Genomic DNA, 16,381 nt, shown 5'->3' on the forward strand with positions numbered 1-16,381 from the left:
CACGATCCCGATACACCTCTCTTCTTTTTTGTTATAATCGATTTGTGTTCGCTATTTGCCAGTCATCGGCAGCTTCACGACGAGTTGGCTGTTGCGTCGATGTTACAACGTTAGATTTAGATAGCTGTCAGTGCCGTGATAGCTGATGGCTCACTCAGCCAATGCCAATCCCCTGAATCAATGAGTGTTGATCGGTTGTTTAGATAAAACAATGGGAAAATTATTGCTTCGTCCTTTATTTTAAGAGTTAACAGAATCATAATATTCACTCATTTAATATTGCATATATATTGATTACTAATAAGTACCTAATGACCTAAGTTAAAACAATAAGAAAGGCCCAAAAGAATGTTTTAGTATAGTACAAGCTCTATATGATTTAAGAACGTCCTAGTTTATTGAAACAAAGAAACATCTACAGATTTTCTCGAGACCGTAGATACGATAATAGTCGATTATCTTTGGGAAATATTTATTTTGAAAACATAATTTCCAAACAGCGAAAGAAATATACGCATATATTTGCATACGTTGTTATCGTATTACATGCGAGAAACTGAGGGAAGCAACAAAAAGACTACAAAATGTGTGGAGGAAGAAAGGATACCAAGAGAATAGCATTTAAGTCTATTTTTCTACAGTGAGCCAATTGCCTGCGGTTTAACCAATGTATAAGAGACGGCTTATAGAACAAAATATAGACCGGGGCGGACCTGTTTTTAGGAGGATGTGGTAGGTAGGGTAGGTAATGAAATAAAAAGGTGATAATTGAATTTACTATAAGAAACAATTGCTTAAAAACGTTTTAATTTATTATTTTAAATAGCAATAAATACAAAAAGGGGGCAAAACAAGCCTATTTTTATTCAATATTTTTGAGAATCACTTAAATTGCACTTAGGACTTTCATAGTTCGCCTAGAAAATCTTTATGATATATAAAACAATCCACGAAACATCGATTCAATAGATTTCGCATAATAATTTTGAAATCTAAATTAAAAAAAAAAGTGGAATTTTTTTAATATCTTGCACAACAAAAACTAAACCATATAGCCGTTTGCATTTTTTTACATATAAAAGAGTTCTCGATGGCAACTGAATCCATTCAGACATTGTCTGAGGATCAACAACAACCCCTATTATCTTACGTTGTCATGCAGTGTATCTGTTAAATACTTAAACATCACATCATCTTTTCAACAAAAATGTAACACATAACAAATTTTGTAATTTTTTAAGGGTTTTTACCCAGATATTTAGTGATTTGACTCATGTATACCTGGTAATAATACACTGATGATGGATTTTTTAGTCCGAAAACATTCTGCGATGTTCTGTTTGGAATGAACGTACTTGCTCAAAGATATCGAGATATATCTCTAGACATATACTGCTGTTTTATTGAGTTCCAAAAAGCATTTGATCGTGTTAATCACGAAGCATATTGATCTACGCTCTAAAAGACATTGGCTTGGACGGCAGAGATGTTCGAATAATTGCAAATTTATATTGGAATCAAACAACAATAGTATTAGTAGATGGTGTGGAATCAGGTGTGAAATAGAACTCACCAACCCGTCTGGCAAGCGAGGTGTTTTAATGCTAAAAAAACCCTCTTCAGGAAACATGTCGAATTATGAAACAAACGGAATAGGACCCCAGGTGGGTAGAGTTACTAACTCGGAATCCCACACCGGGAAACCGGTCCGCCTCAAGGATTCTGGAGGAGGCAAATATTCGACAAAAATAAATGTAGGAACGTATAACATCAGATCCATGAACGAAGATACTAAAATGCACGAACTAGAGGAAGAACTGAGTAAAATACAGTGGGATATTATCGACATATCCGAAGTAAGAAAAAAAGGAGAACAAAAAATACAGCTAAAATCAGGAAATTTGCTATACTATAAAGGTAATGAAGAAAACACAATGAAGTAGGATTTATAATAAATAAAAAAGTAGTTAAACACATACAACCTACCAAGGGCATATAAGATAAAGTAGCATACACGACGTTCGCGACGTTGTTTTGATGACGTCGTTTTCTATAACAAGTGGCCATAGGATTTCTTTTTGCATGCTTATTTTCATATAGTTCGTTTTGTTTTTGTTTATAATTAAACCCATTTTTGTAGCTGATTCTTCTAATGCTACATACGCCTCTCGTACAGCGTTTTCCGTTCTCTCAACAATATTGATATCATCAGCATAGGCAAGGATTTGCACTGATTTATTATATATTAAAAAATGGTTGCGATTTGTAACATATATATTACTTTTTCCAGAGCCAGATTGAACAGTATACAGGAGAGAGAGTCTCCCTGGCGCAGCCCATTATTTGTTTAAAAAGGTTCAGACAGTTTCCCCTAAATTCGTACTCTAGATTCAACTTTTTCAAGAGTTAGTTTTGTTAAATTTACCAACTGACTTGGTATTTCTAGATCTTTCATTGCTTTGAACATTTCTCTTCTATTTACAGAATCGTGTTATCTCGACTTCTCAACTATTTGTAGACTACAAAGCAGCCTAGAGTCTATAAATATGTGATGAGTATCTATGTCATCTTCCAGTGTTTTTTCTAAAATTTGTTTCAGGGTTGCAATCTAATAAATTGTCGATTTACCACCTCTAAAAGCAGCCTGGTATTTTTCTACTATCCGTTTTGCATATGGTTTAATACAGTGACATATTACTGTGGAAAATATTTTATACGCTGCGTTTAAACGCGTAATTACTCTGTGGTTAGAGCATTCACAGATATCTCCTTTTTTGCGTATGGTGCGAAGTATTCCAATATTCCAATCATTGAGGAGGGATTTCTGTGGCCATATTTCTTTTATAAGCTGCTGTTATGTCATTTTAGTATCGTAGCCACTTTCTTTATATAGTTTAGCTGGGAGATTGTCTATTCCGGGTAATTTGTTTCTGGCTAGTTTTTTAAATGCACCTTTAACTTTATGAATCGTTCGTGGTTTCTCTTCCCTCTCGTCTGTTCCTTTTACCTCATCTCTTTTGTCTTCCAGGTTTTCTTCTTCTTCCTCTATATTAAGTGCCTGGTTAAAATATTTCACCCATCTATTCAATACATCTTTCCTTGAATTATTTTCTCTTGATGTTAACTTTCTTATAGAATGCTTTGAATTCTTTCTCTCTGTTGAGGTTTTCTATATATTTAAGTTCCTTATTTAAATTGTTTCGTTTTTTTCTTTTGTGTATCCTCTTTTCTTCTCTTCTCTTTATCTGATAATTCTCTAAAATTGTTCTAGTTCGTCGGGTAAGCTTCTTTCTATACGCAGTAGGAGTTTATATCTGTCTGGCCTTCTTCATTTATACTTTGATTCCTTAGCCTGTTGCATCTCTTAGCTTTTGCACATTCCATTTTTTTCTATTCATTTTATTTTCTTTACTGGTGTTTGAAAATCTAGCCCTCAATCTTGAGATCACTAGGCAATAATCTGAGTCGTCTATGTTTGCGCCTCTATAACTTCTGCAGTTTTTGATTCTAATATTGTTAAAGCTTAAAAATTAGGAAATCTTTAAATATGTATTTCAAAAATGAAGGGAGATAGGTTAAGAATCCCTAATATTGATTGAAAGATAAGTAATTTTTTCGTACGACAGACTAATAAAATATCTTCTTCTTCTACGGCACTACAGCCCAAAATGAGCCTTGGCCTCCTTTATTTTTTGCCTCCACCCTTGTCTGTCTGTGGCTGCTCTTCTCCATACACGGACTCCATAAAATATAGGCAGTTTCATTTAAAATAAGTACGTTATTACAGGTTAAATTTGCTAATAGAACAATTTTATATTTGGAACATTGTGTAAAAATTTTTGCTAGAATAAACATTTGTTTGGATACGATCTATTATTAAGGCCCAAGACAAAATTTCTTTCAAGTTTTTAGATTCGTATACATTTAATTTTTTCTAAAACTTACATTTTTAAAAAATAAAAATAAATTAAAAAAAGTAAAGCTTATTTTTTACAGACAATTCATAAATGTTGTCAAATTTAAGGTGTTTTATAAGAAAAAATATAACTTTGATATATCACTCTTTTTGGAGCACCCTGTATAATTTACATTATTTTTAAATTGTTGGGTTAATGGCCTTGTATAGTTCGATTAAGAAAAAAACTTAAGATACTAAGTAATTTTTCGTACAGAGACCGAGGCGTATAGGATGGGCCACTCTGTATATTTATAGTCACTGTTAAAAAATGTTACTTTTGATTTAAAACGTAAATCGGCATAAAAATATAAAAACGACCCTTTTATATTAAAAACTACAAGACGTAGGTGGTCGTAATGAATTATTTTCCAAAAACAATCATCTCTTCCGATCCACTGCGGAAAAAATAGTCGCGTGCTAAAGAAATAATGAAAATGCCCTTTACTTACACACCGAGTGACATAAATGATTGATACGAAAAATTCTTCTTGGTGAACGCCTTCTCGCCCTTGAGGAAATTTGGCATGTGTCTGCAGAAATTGGTAAATTGCCACCTGTAGGCCCATTAACTAAAAACCAACAGGCCTAATAGACCAGGGAACAACTGCTACCGTTCCATATATCTACGAGAATTTTTTTGTTGTGTCGGTTTATTACTAAATAAACAGTTTGAATTTTACCAAAGAACACTCAGAGCTATTTTATAGGTCGATGTAACCTATAAATCCAGTGGTAATTAAAGGCGGTAGAAGAGTAATATAGTCCTTTAACCTTCCTACTATACAGTAATCTCAAGAAATAAAGTAATCGTCAGCTATCATAGAAATGACCAACCCCGCTAAGTTCTATTATGTCCAAATGTTACTGAAAATCGTTTCGAAATCATTTCGAAAAGTTTTGTATAATTGGTGTCAACAATGTTCGGGGTGAATCGCTTTTATTCTTAGCTATAGTAGAAGCCAAACATAGAATGCAGTGCATGAAAAGACTATCGTTGTTGTTTCAACTAAAGCATGATTCAATCATCGATGTATAAATAAGTGAGTTGCATTGGCGAACGAAACAATAACATGAAGAAAAATACTCGTAGCGATAAGACTACCAAAGAGAATTGAAATACTATTATAAAAAAAATACCTCAATCAACCATGGGAGCTTATCGTCTCTGCTTCGCCTAGTTCAGTATCTCAAGTGTGAATTCATTATTTAACTAGACATATTTATTTAAAAAAAATAATATTTAAATAGCAAAAGATAACCCTGCCAATGCTTTACAGGAAATAAAATTTGGCGATACTTATGGCATCATGGCATCGATGGGCTGCTTGCTACCAATTATCTGTGGCATCCCAATTAGGTAATTAGATCTTCCAGAGCAGTGGTTTCAGAAATATCCCATAAAATCTTCAATACAGCTAATAAACCCAATAATACAGCCATTAAACCTTGAATACTGCCAATAAACCCAAGAGAATTCTGCAGACCATAAAATGAAGCTTATTATAATGCTTACCTTCTTTTATAAATTTTAATTATAGACAAAAAACATATCCCACTATGTCAGAAAAGCTGATTGACGAAAAGTAAGTGGCAGACTGAAATGAAGTTAGCACATATGTCATAGGATGTATGCCTATGATGGAATTAGCTTTCCTGTCAACATAGAACAGAATATTTAGTCTACGGGACCGAGAGAGAGAAGGCAAATATTCATTCTATCGACAAGAAAGGGAAAGAAAAGAAAGACAGAGGGCGCCAACTACTTTTTGAAGAAAAACTAGTAAACACGGAACTGGAGGTAAAGGAATTAATAAATTAATAAAGAAATTAAAAAAAATAAATATTTAAAGATAAATTAATAAAGATGTGATGTTTATAACGATACATACTATAAAAAATATACCAAAAACTCATTGTGGATAGCTTATCTATATTTATCAATTTTCAATAGCTTCTACTGTAAACACATTCTTTGGGAAATAAAGGTCATTATAAAGTCATTAGGAGAAGCGAGTACTGGACGTTAGACTAAAAACTTGTTGGCAAAAACTATGAAACTTCAGTTCTATTTCATTTTGGCAAGCGGATGAAAATACCTACATCATGGAGCCGTTGCCAGTATCTGTCATGAATTTCAAACAGGGTATGACTCTTAGTGTGCAAGTAAAACGTGTGGTGTTAAATATATTGAACTATCATCTGAACTTAAAAAATGATGACAGCTTGACTATTACTGTTGACTATTACTGCTTGACTATAAAATTTATGACATCCGCGAAGAGACCAAGCACGGCGAGCTAAAACAGGTACAAAAAAGGAAGAACAGAGCACCAACCGTCAACAGCATAATGAACAGAGTAAAGAATGATGAGGACCTACCAGCTATTTTAAAAACCACATTTCGTAGACTACTAAATGACATGGGTTTTGAATATGGTAAAAGAGGTCGAGACTCGATAATGATGGAAAGAAAATATATCATATCCTGGAGACACAAGTACCTCAGACAAATAACAAATTGAGGAAGAAAAATAATGTAAACCTTTTTTATACCGATGAATTTTTGATTAACGTAGGTGCTTCGGTCAAAAAGGAATGGAGGGACACAACGATGAAGAATCCACGAAATGCCTTCATAAAAGGGTTGGCTCTCTACTGGACTGAAAGTTCTAACTCAAAGAGGTCCTCGGTTTGTTCTTCTTTATTCTGGAAGAGAAACTAGTTTTGTGGCATGGGACGAATTAACTTGCTTGACCAAGCAAGCCGGAAACCGCTGATTACCACGACGAAATGGAAGGGGATCTATATGAATAATGATTTGAGAAGACATTAATTCCAAACTTTCTGAAAGACAAAGGAAATGTTTTCGTTTTGAAAAACGCGTCATACCATTCCCACCAATTTGATTTCCCGAAAAAATTGTCGAACAAAAAGCAAATCAAAAATTGGCTAATGGAAAAGAACATTTTCTTCGAGGAAGATTACCTTAAAAGTGAATTACTAGATACTGCGGCCTCATTTAGAGACGAGTACGACAAGTGCAAAATTTAAACAATTGCGGAAAAAAATGGCGTTAAGATTTTGAGACTGCCGCCTTACCATTGCGAGCTGAACCCCGTTTGAGATGGTGTGGAGTCAAGTGAAAAGGTATGTGGCTTCAAACAACATCGATTTTAAAGCAAAACGGTAGAATGGTTAATAAAAGAAGCTTATCAACACGTACTAAAGAGCAGTGGCGTAATTATGTGAACCACGTCAACAAAGAAGAGGAAAAAATGTTTTGCGGCGGACAATTTGCAGAAAGATATTGAACCGGTGATAATTAATCTAGGAGATGATTCAGAGGATGAGAACCTCTCATTTGTTTTTTTAGTACTGTACGTACAGTACATTTCAGTTATGATATTCTTGTGTATTTTATGTATATATATTTAGCTTGTCGTATAGGGTAAACTACTTACATTTTTTGTATATATGTATATGAGTGTTTATAAGCTATTAGGTATTTTATGTACACAGGCATTTTGTATAAAATTTATTTGTTTTTTTTTTGTTTATTCTCTTATTTAACTCAGTTAAAGAAATGAGTAAAGATTTTTGAAACGAAGCGCGTACGGTCCTGATTTCTCGATCTATCGTCAAACTACCACACACCTACCACTGTGCCGACATGAGCGGCATCGCTGCGCGCCTTAAGATCAACACTGCATTCTAACTGTGGCTTCTAATATAGCATCTATTATATTAATTAATATTAACATGATATTAATTAATATTATTAAATTTGCATTTATTCCTAAGTAATAGTAAACTTTAAAATTTCAAATCTTTTTTAACCGAAACAATTTTTCGCTGAGTTACAGGCCTTAAAAATAAGTCTATTTATTGTTGATCCATAAGAGTTTGTGGAAAATAATCTTTAATGTTGTGATAAATATACTAAATTTTGTCGTTCAAAAACTTCTATGTATATTTATGATTTACGTGCACAAACACAAAGGGCTAAATTCGTAAAAAACAAAATACTTTTCCATTGCATCAATATTAAATCTAAAAATGCTGATATTGACTGAACTGTTACCAAAAACCAACACAGCTAATCCAAAATGACTTCATATTTATTTAATTAATTCACACAAAGAACCATTAGGAAAGAAACGTATTATTTTTTAGGATTCCGTATTAACATCTGACGAACAGTTTGCAGATTGGCCGCCCGACAATATCAAGATAACACTGATGGCAGCTTTTATTAATTTACACTGCAAATATCAGCGGAAGGCGAAATAAGGTGGACGGAAGGTAAGTTGTGAATAAAGTCATTAAGGAAATCTATCTTATACAGCAAATTAGCTACAATAGAAAAATTTAATATAACTTAAAATAGGCTAATTGCAAAGGTTGAATTTATTGTAAAAAAAATAAGTCCATTGCAAATTCTAAGAGATGGAAGACCTAAAGCAGTCTACCTTGATTAGGAAACAACGATAATCACATGAAAAACAAGGGGTGATCAGTTATAATATAACACTTCTTTAGGTATAATCTTCTTCAACCTGTATCTACTCACTGCTGGACTTAGGTCTCTTCCATTGCCTTTTGATGATTTCCATTCCATTCTCCGCGATTCGTATCCAATGTTTACGTGCTATTTTTGTTATGTAGTCTATCAACCACTTTTGAGGGTACCCTACACTTCTCTTTGTCGTTCTTGGTCTCCATTCTCTGCTTTTATTAGTCCAAATTAGGTATAACTTCATCATATTTCTTGCTAGAGCCAATTTAGATACCTACTACTATAAGCAGTGTCAAAATAAGAAATACTGAAACGATTATTTTTAAGGTTGATCTGCACCACTCAAAAGACAAACTACACATTCAAAAAATTTGAAAAAATTTAAGAAGGTATGTGTAATAACTACAACTATTTAAATAAATTTTGAGCAAACTTCATCTTTTTGTTTTCGAAAAAAAACTATTTTTTCCAAGTATAAAGCGTAAACCAAACATACAATTTTGTTAATTTTCTTACAGCATTAAGATATAATCCTAAGAAATACTTATGAATTTTTTAAAAAATTTTGAATGTACAGTTTTGCCACAATAGGAAAAATAATATGTTCCGGCCTAAAATAAAGCTATTGGGAAGAAACCAGACAAAATTTTAGTAAAAACATATATAAAACTGTGAAAGTGGAAAATATTTGCAATAAAACGTAAATATTTTTTCCTAAACATTCCTGTTTAACGAAAAATCTCGTTAAACAAGAATGAACATTATAATGTTTGCCTTCGTTTATTAACTTAAACATTAACATGGATTAACTAAAAGGAAATTTAAACATCATCTAAAATCTAAAATATTTGGAAATAGGTCACATTAAGTTTTACATTTCGTTAAAAAACTTTTCAATGTTTTAGGTCTTTAAACTGGGCATTTTTAACACATTCTACTTTCAACACTCTATAAAATCGTAATTTCAAGGACCAAAAGACAAAAGACAAAAAAAATTCTTTTAAGGGTAATATTCAAACGTCTTCTTTTTCTTGTTTTTTTCCCCAATACCTTTGTAATTTATATTAAATAGATTATCCCGTTTCACCAAATTTGTCTCTAAGCGGAAAATTAAACAAATACGACCAGAAGCGCGTACAGGATGAACCAATCATGGCGACGCGGGGGCTGAAACGGTGAAATTGAATTAACTGTCAGTTAATATGCCACAAATGACGTGTTCCTATTTCGGATCCATTGATAAATTTAAACGAACCCACACAATGATTAGATAATGAAAAAATTAATTTCTATAATGGGGTCCGTAAGCCGACGGCACTCGTAATTGTATTCTGTATAGAAAGTACGATATATGTCAGATAAAGTTTCTTTTGTTCGATAAAATTAAATGAGAAATGAGTAGAACTATAACTAAAACTTAATTTACTTAATATGTAGGAGCTATCCTTTGAGAAAAATAAGTATATGGATACCCATAAGTATTTTTTTTGTTCTAAAATTTTTTTCGTGCTGTTGAAGGATCAGTGGAACCAATTCTTTTGTATAGGGTCTGTAATTAAGCGTTTAATATCTTTAAATTTAAATAAAACCAAGTGTGTGTGAGATTGATATCGGATTTTTTTACTTGTTTAAAAGGCCTCTCGATGCCACCACCATTCAAGTAACCGCCGCACCTTCGCTGGGTGTCGTGCATGTAAAATGACCAATTTTCCATGACTCTGGAGCATAAATCAGGCCGAATTTGACCGATTATATAAGTTATGTTGGCTTTAAGGGCCGCTATGGTTTAAAGGTCGAGGCATATTATCGTGCACGTATAGTTTCCGGCACGTAGCGTTTCCACTCCAGCAATTGAGCCGCGCGTTCACATTTTCATACATAGAACGTTTAAGTTTAGTTCGGTGAAGATATGATCTCGCTTTTCTCGCCAAAAATTATGTGCAATTGCTCTTCTACTTAACGATGAAGAATGAAAAACTGTGTTAAAAAGGAGGTTTGAAGTACATCCAATGCTAAGAGAAAGGAAGAAGGAATGTGAAAACTGGACTTTATACAGAGAATTAATTGATGACGATGAAAAATATTATGGATATTTTAGAATGAATAGGATTCAGTTTAAACATGTTTTAAATTTAATTTCACCTTCAGTTAAAAAACAAAATACTACATTTAACGAAGCCATACATATCAAACCAAAAAGTATTTTTAAAAAGAAGAGGTATCACTTCCGTACAAAAGTCCTAATTGTTTATCACTTCCGTGATTAATTGTCACAAAGCAATAAAAACACATGAATAAATGACTAAATAGCCTCGAAAATTATTTTTTTAAATACTCTGTATCAAAATCAAACAAATACCTAAATAAGCAACAAGGGGAAAACAACTGACATCTAATTCACATTATCCTTACTTTATTATCTAAATCTTACTTACATTATCTAAATTTTTATTTTGTTTTTTTTTTCAATTTTAATTAAAAATATTGATAATAATTTAATTTTGTTTTAGATGACAGCAACAGCACTTAAATTGGCGAGAAAAACAGTATAGAATATACGAAAAAAAAAAAGAAAAAAATCCTGTTTAATCTCCGGGAAAAGAGAGATAGAGAGAGAGAGAGAGAGAGAAAGAGAGAGAGAGAGAGAGAGAGAGAGAGGCCAGAGGGCCATAAAATAGCAATTCGAAATACAATATATAATATGTACCAGGATAGTAAGTAAACCAACTTTTTGTTGAGAATTGCGAGTAAGACTTAACATTTTATAGTATATATATATATATATATATATATATATATATATATATATATATATATATATTATTGTGATAATTAAAGTCTTGGTGCGCCAAGCAATAATTAGCTAATTAATTTTTTTGATTAATTAAAATTAATTAAATGATATGATTATGACTCTATCACAATTTTTAATTCTTTTATCTCAGGGTTCAATTCGTGCTTCTATATCTATGCTATTACATGTGAAAGGTAAGGTCCAGAGAATACCGGAACAATAAAAAAACACATATGATCTAACACTATATATTGAAATAAAAATAATGAAATAATTCACACTCAAAAGTTTTCAATAAACAAATCTCATATAAGGATTCTCAAAATTTTGTTCTCCGTACGTGAACAATCAAAAATTAATGGTACAAACAATATTAATTGAAATCTCAAAATCCCAAACTATTCTAACTCTCCTAATCCAAATATTTATATCCTTTCTAAATTACGTGTAAAAATTGTGTTATCAATAAAAGAAAAAAACTGCAGAAAACAAAATTATCTCTCTCTGATGATGAGTGGTCCAAATCCTTGTTCCTTGTAGATTATATTATCTCCTCTCAACCGCTCCCTATGTAATCAGCAATCTTACATCAGATTGTTGCAAGTATATCGTCCTTAATGATCTCCTTCAAAAGCACAAATCATTCAAATTATGATAGCCTTTCTCCTCTCGATAAACTGAATCTCTCGTTGGCCCGAGTGAAAAATTGACTCTTGGAATATCTTCTCTTTACGATAAACTGAATCTCTCGTTGGCCTGAACAGTGACTCTTGGAATATAAGTAGAGAAATATGACTTACAATATTTTGTTGTTTCAGCTTCTGTCAGATACACTAACTCCACAAAAACTCACTAACATTCAACACTACTGCTTGCTACATTTCGGGAACCGACAGAGAACAAACACTGTTCTTTCTTGAAGACTTGGAAACCAACTCCTATCTTTTCTCTCTCCTCAATCTAGCTAAACTTTCCTTATCCCACCTTTTTCAATCTCCGCCAATCAAAACTCGTCACAATTCCCCACTTTTTCATTTCGATAACAAACAAATTTTTTTCCTATAATTACAAAATCTCCTAAAACTTATTTACAAATATTATTTTCTCTAATTCTTAAAACTAACAAAAACCTCTTTCTAAAATATCTTCTATTGTCTTTAATTACTGCACTAATGTATTTGTAAAAACCCGTTTCAATTTGTCTTTCACTTAAACTTATGCGGGTCACTTAAGTATAACAAAGAAATGATTGATGTAAAGCTTACATTTTGTTTGGTACAGGTAATTCAAGGATTTAATAACTTTCCTTCTCCGAAATGTCTGTTGGATATTATCCTAAATTATTTTAATTTTTTGTTGAACTTTGAAATATTTTAAACAAACCAATATTTTCTTGATTTTACATATCATAACAATATATATATATATATATATATATATATATATATATATATATATATATATATATATATATATATATATATATAATCGTGAGCTGTAGTCTACTGAAATTGTTTTTAGAAATTGTTTCTACAAGTCAAACATTCTTAAGTAGAATATTAAAAGATTTGGGCTTTAAATTTAAAACAAATAATCCTCGAAGAGCTTTAATTGACAGAACTCATTTTTATATGAAACATGGATTTTTCTAGGGGAAATAAAATGATATCGTGGCAGGATAACAACAGGAGAAGTGTACAGATGTAGCTGTAATTCTGCACCAAAATTTTAAATCAAAACTAACATTTTACATTTTATTTATTTGATAACGTCAAATTTTATAATATAATTCGTGATTGGAGCCGTAGCCACTTTCTGTCACTTGCTGTTGCGTGGAGTAAATTTCCGACTAATTTTGTATGCCTTCAATGATGATGCACGGGTAAACAACCATGTACTCAACTGTAGCTGCCTTCAAGTCACAGTAAAAACTGCTCATATGCAGATATAAATATCATTTATTAATGCTAAATCCTATTTTATATGTATAATTATTGTATATACAACATTTATAGTGTTGTTGCAAAAATCACATTAAAAAATCACAAATTATAAATATTTAAAAAAAATTCAGAAAATCTGGATGAGATAGAAAATATCGGTCAACAAAGATAAATTTAGGGAGCATTGGTATCTTCATATTTATGATAAACGTTGTGAAAGGTGGATTTGGTTGGAGACCAGCGTAACATTAAGAGGAAAAGTAAGGAACGAAGATATTAGGCACTTATGCAAAATCAAAGGAACACGTGTCTCGAGAATAGAAAAACTTATTACAAACGGCACATAAATCCAATAACTGAGAATAAACTGATAAAAATAGCAAGAAATTCATCTCTTGCTGAAAGAAAATCAACTTAAAGACAAGGAAAACAATGGTCAGACAATATATGAAACCGAGAATGAACCGGCATATATCTACAAGCAGAAGAACTATTATTTTTTTATAACATATAATTTGTTATAATTTATTACATACCTATCTCACAGTGTCACTCAAAAACAAAGTTTCCACCGTACCAATATTACAAAAAGATCCTCTCTATTGTATAAAAAGATAACAATATGTTAATATTGTCCTCAAAGTTATAATGACTTTTATTACGGTTGTTGGATATTAAGATAAACAAAGAACTAACTTTCAAAAACAAAGACAGATTTATAAACATTGTCGTCGCATTTGCGCTCATATCTCAGGTGCATCATATTCGTCTTTACAACTCATTTGGAAACTGTTAATGGATTATGTGAAACCGTGCATCTTTTGATGGTGACATGTAAAATATTACTCCGTTCGTGGATAATCATAGTAGGAATATGAAAGTGCATAATAGTTTTCTCAACCGAGAACATTATTGCGTTTTTATTGCAATCGTCGTTAGCGCATTCATTGTTGATTATTCGAAAGACTTTTTGGATATACAATAGGGGTGTGGAACAGGTGGGCTGTTGCTTTTTAATCTGCCGACTGATGATTTATAGTGTACGATGAGTTTGGTTCATAACAATGCTCAGAGTTGGATTTACCTTTGTAAAAGTTTAAGGTGTATACTCCGCAATGTGTAATGAGTAAATGCCGAGGGTGAAATGGATTATAAAGCATAAAGAAAAAAATACTTATTATGCCATCATTAATTTGTAGAAGAAGGTTAGGACCCATATAGAATCGTAAAGCCATAATAACGATGACGATGACACTACGTAATTGCTAATTATATATTGTTCGTTGTCTTGTGAAATTTTTGATGCATATATTATCACCTTCATACCAAAATTATATCAATATTCATTCTCCTTTATTCCTTTCTTCTAAGTTAAAAAGAGAACGTAAAAACAATATTTTTACAATAGTGCCCTAAATAATATACGATATATTATTATAAACTATAATATCTAGTTTACTGCATATTCATACTCCATTATTCAAATCATTTCATCTTGCTGCTAAATCACGTTTAATGTACGAAATCTTTTTTATAAATATTATTTGCCCAATAAAGATATCACCTGTCCATTCCTCAGCGCCATGATATCTATCATATTCGTCAAATCAGTCCGTATAATTGTTTCTGTCAAAGTAGTATAATCGCAAAGGGGAGACTCGAGCCCAGTGACAGCGCCATGGCCCCCTGGAGCTCCTCATCGCTCATTAGGACAACTCTATTACACGATCTGGCCCGCTTTGTCATCCACCGCGGGGAGCCGATAGTTTTAAAAACTAAGAAATGATTCTTCTTCTTCCATTCTTCTTTTTGTTGGTCGCGAGATTGATTGCCGTAGGTGGAATTTATATGGATTATAGGGTCACGCGAGAGGAACATAGATATGTTAATTTTGATATGGAGTGAGGTTGGATGATTGGATAATTATCTAGGTATTTGCTTTATACCGAGGGTCTTAGATAAGATATTTTCAGTACCTGATTTGTTTGTCTGTATTTTTTTTCTATATTTTTATATTTTTTAAGTACCGGAAGAATGACGAAGGAGCGTACTAATTCTTCTTCTTCTTAAAGTTCCATCTCCTATCGGAGGTTGGATATCATAACGGCTATGGTCACTTTGTTGGCTGCTGCTCTGAAAAGTTGTAGTGAACTACAGTTAAACCATTCTCTAAGGTTCTTCAGCCAGGAGATGCGTCTTCTTCCTATGCTTCTTCTTCCTTGGATCCTTCCTTGCATAATAATTCTCAGCAGCTCATATTTTTCTCCTCTGGTTATGTGACCCAAATATTCTAGTTTTCTTCTTTTTATGCTGTTCATAATTTCTACCTCCTTATTTAGACGTCGTAGTACCTCAGCATTGGTAATCCTTTGAACCCACTGAATTTTTAATATTCTTCTGTAACACCACATTTCGAACGCTTCTATTTTCCTTATGTGTTGTTTCTTCAATGTCCAAGCTTCCATTCCGTATAGTAAGATAGAAAATATGTAACATCTTAGAGCCCTCAATCTGAGATGCAACTGAAGGTCTCTGTTGGTAAGCATTGTCTTCATTTTCACAAATGCTTGCCTTGCAGTTTCAATTCGGACTTTGATTTCTCTGCTTTGGTCATTTTTGTCATCAACCCAGGTTCCCAGATATTTATATGTCTCTACTTTTTCTATTTGGGTTTGCTCTATCATTAATCTTTCATTTCCCTGTTGCGTTTTTGAGACAATCATAAATTTAGTTTTTCTCTTATTTATTTTTAGTCCGTATCTAATGCAACAATCGTTAATTCTATTTACCAATTCTTGTAGCGATTCCAGGGTGTCTGCCATTATAACAATGTCATCAGCGAATCTTATGTTATTTACTATTCTTCCGTTTACAGAGATTCCATCACCCAGATCCGCTATCGCTTCCTGGAATATGGCTTCACTGTACACGTTAAACAGTAATGGTGACAGAACACAGCCCTGTCTTACTCCTCTCTTTATATCTATATTTTCGGACTTTTGTTCTTCTATCTTTATATTGGCCTTTTGATTTCAATACAGATTGATAATGATTCGTAAGTCTCGTCTGTCTATATCTCTGTTTCTCAGTATTTCTATTAGTTTTTCATGTCAGACCCTGTCGAATGCCTTCTCGAAGTCGATGAAACAGGAATAAATATCTAGGTTACT

Source organism: Diabrotica undecimpunctata, chromosome 1 (genome assembly GCF_040954645.1).
Source record: "Diabrotica undecimpunctata isolate CICGRU chromosome 1, icDiaUnde3, whole genome shotgun sequence".
Taxonomy (NCBI): Eukaryota; Metazoa; Arthropoda; class Insecta; order Coleoptera; family Chrysomelidae; genus Diabrotica; species Diabrotica undecimpunctata.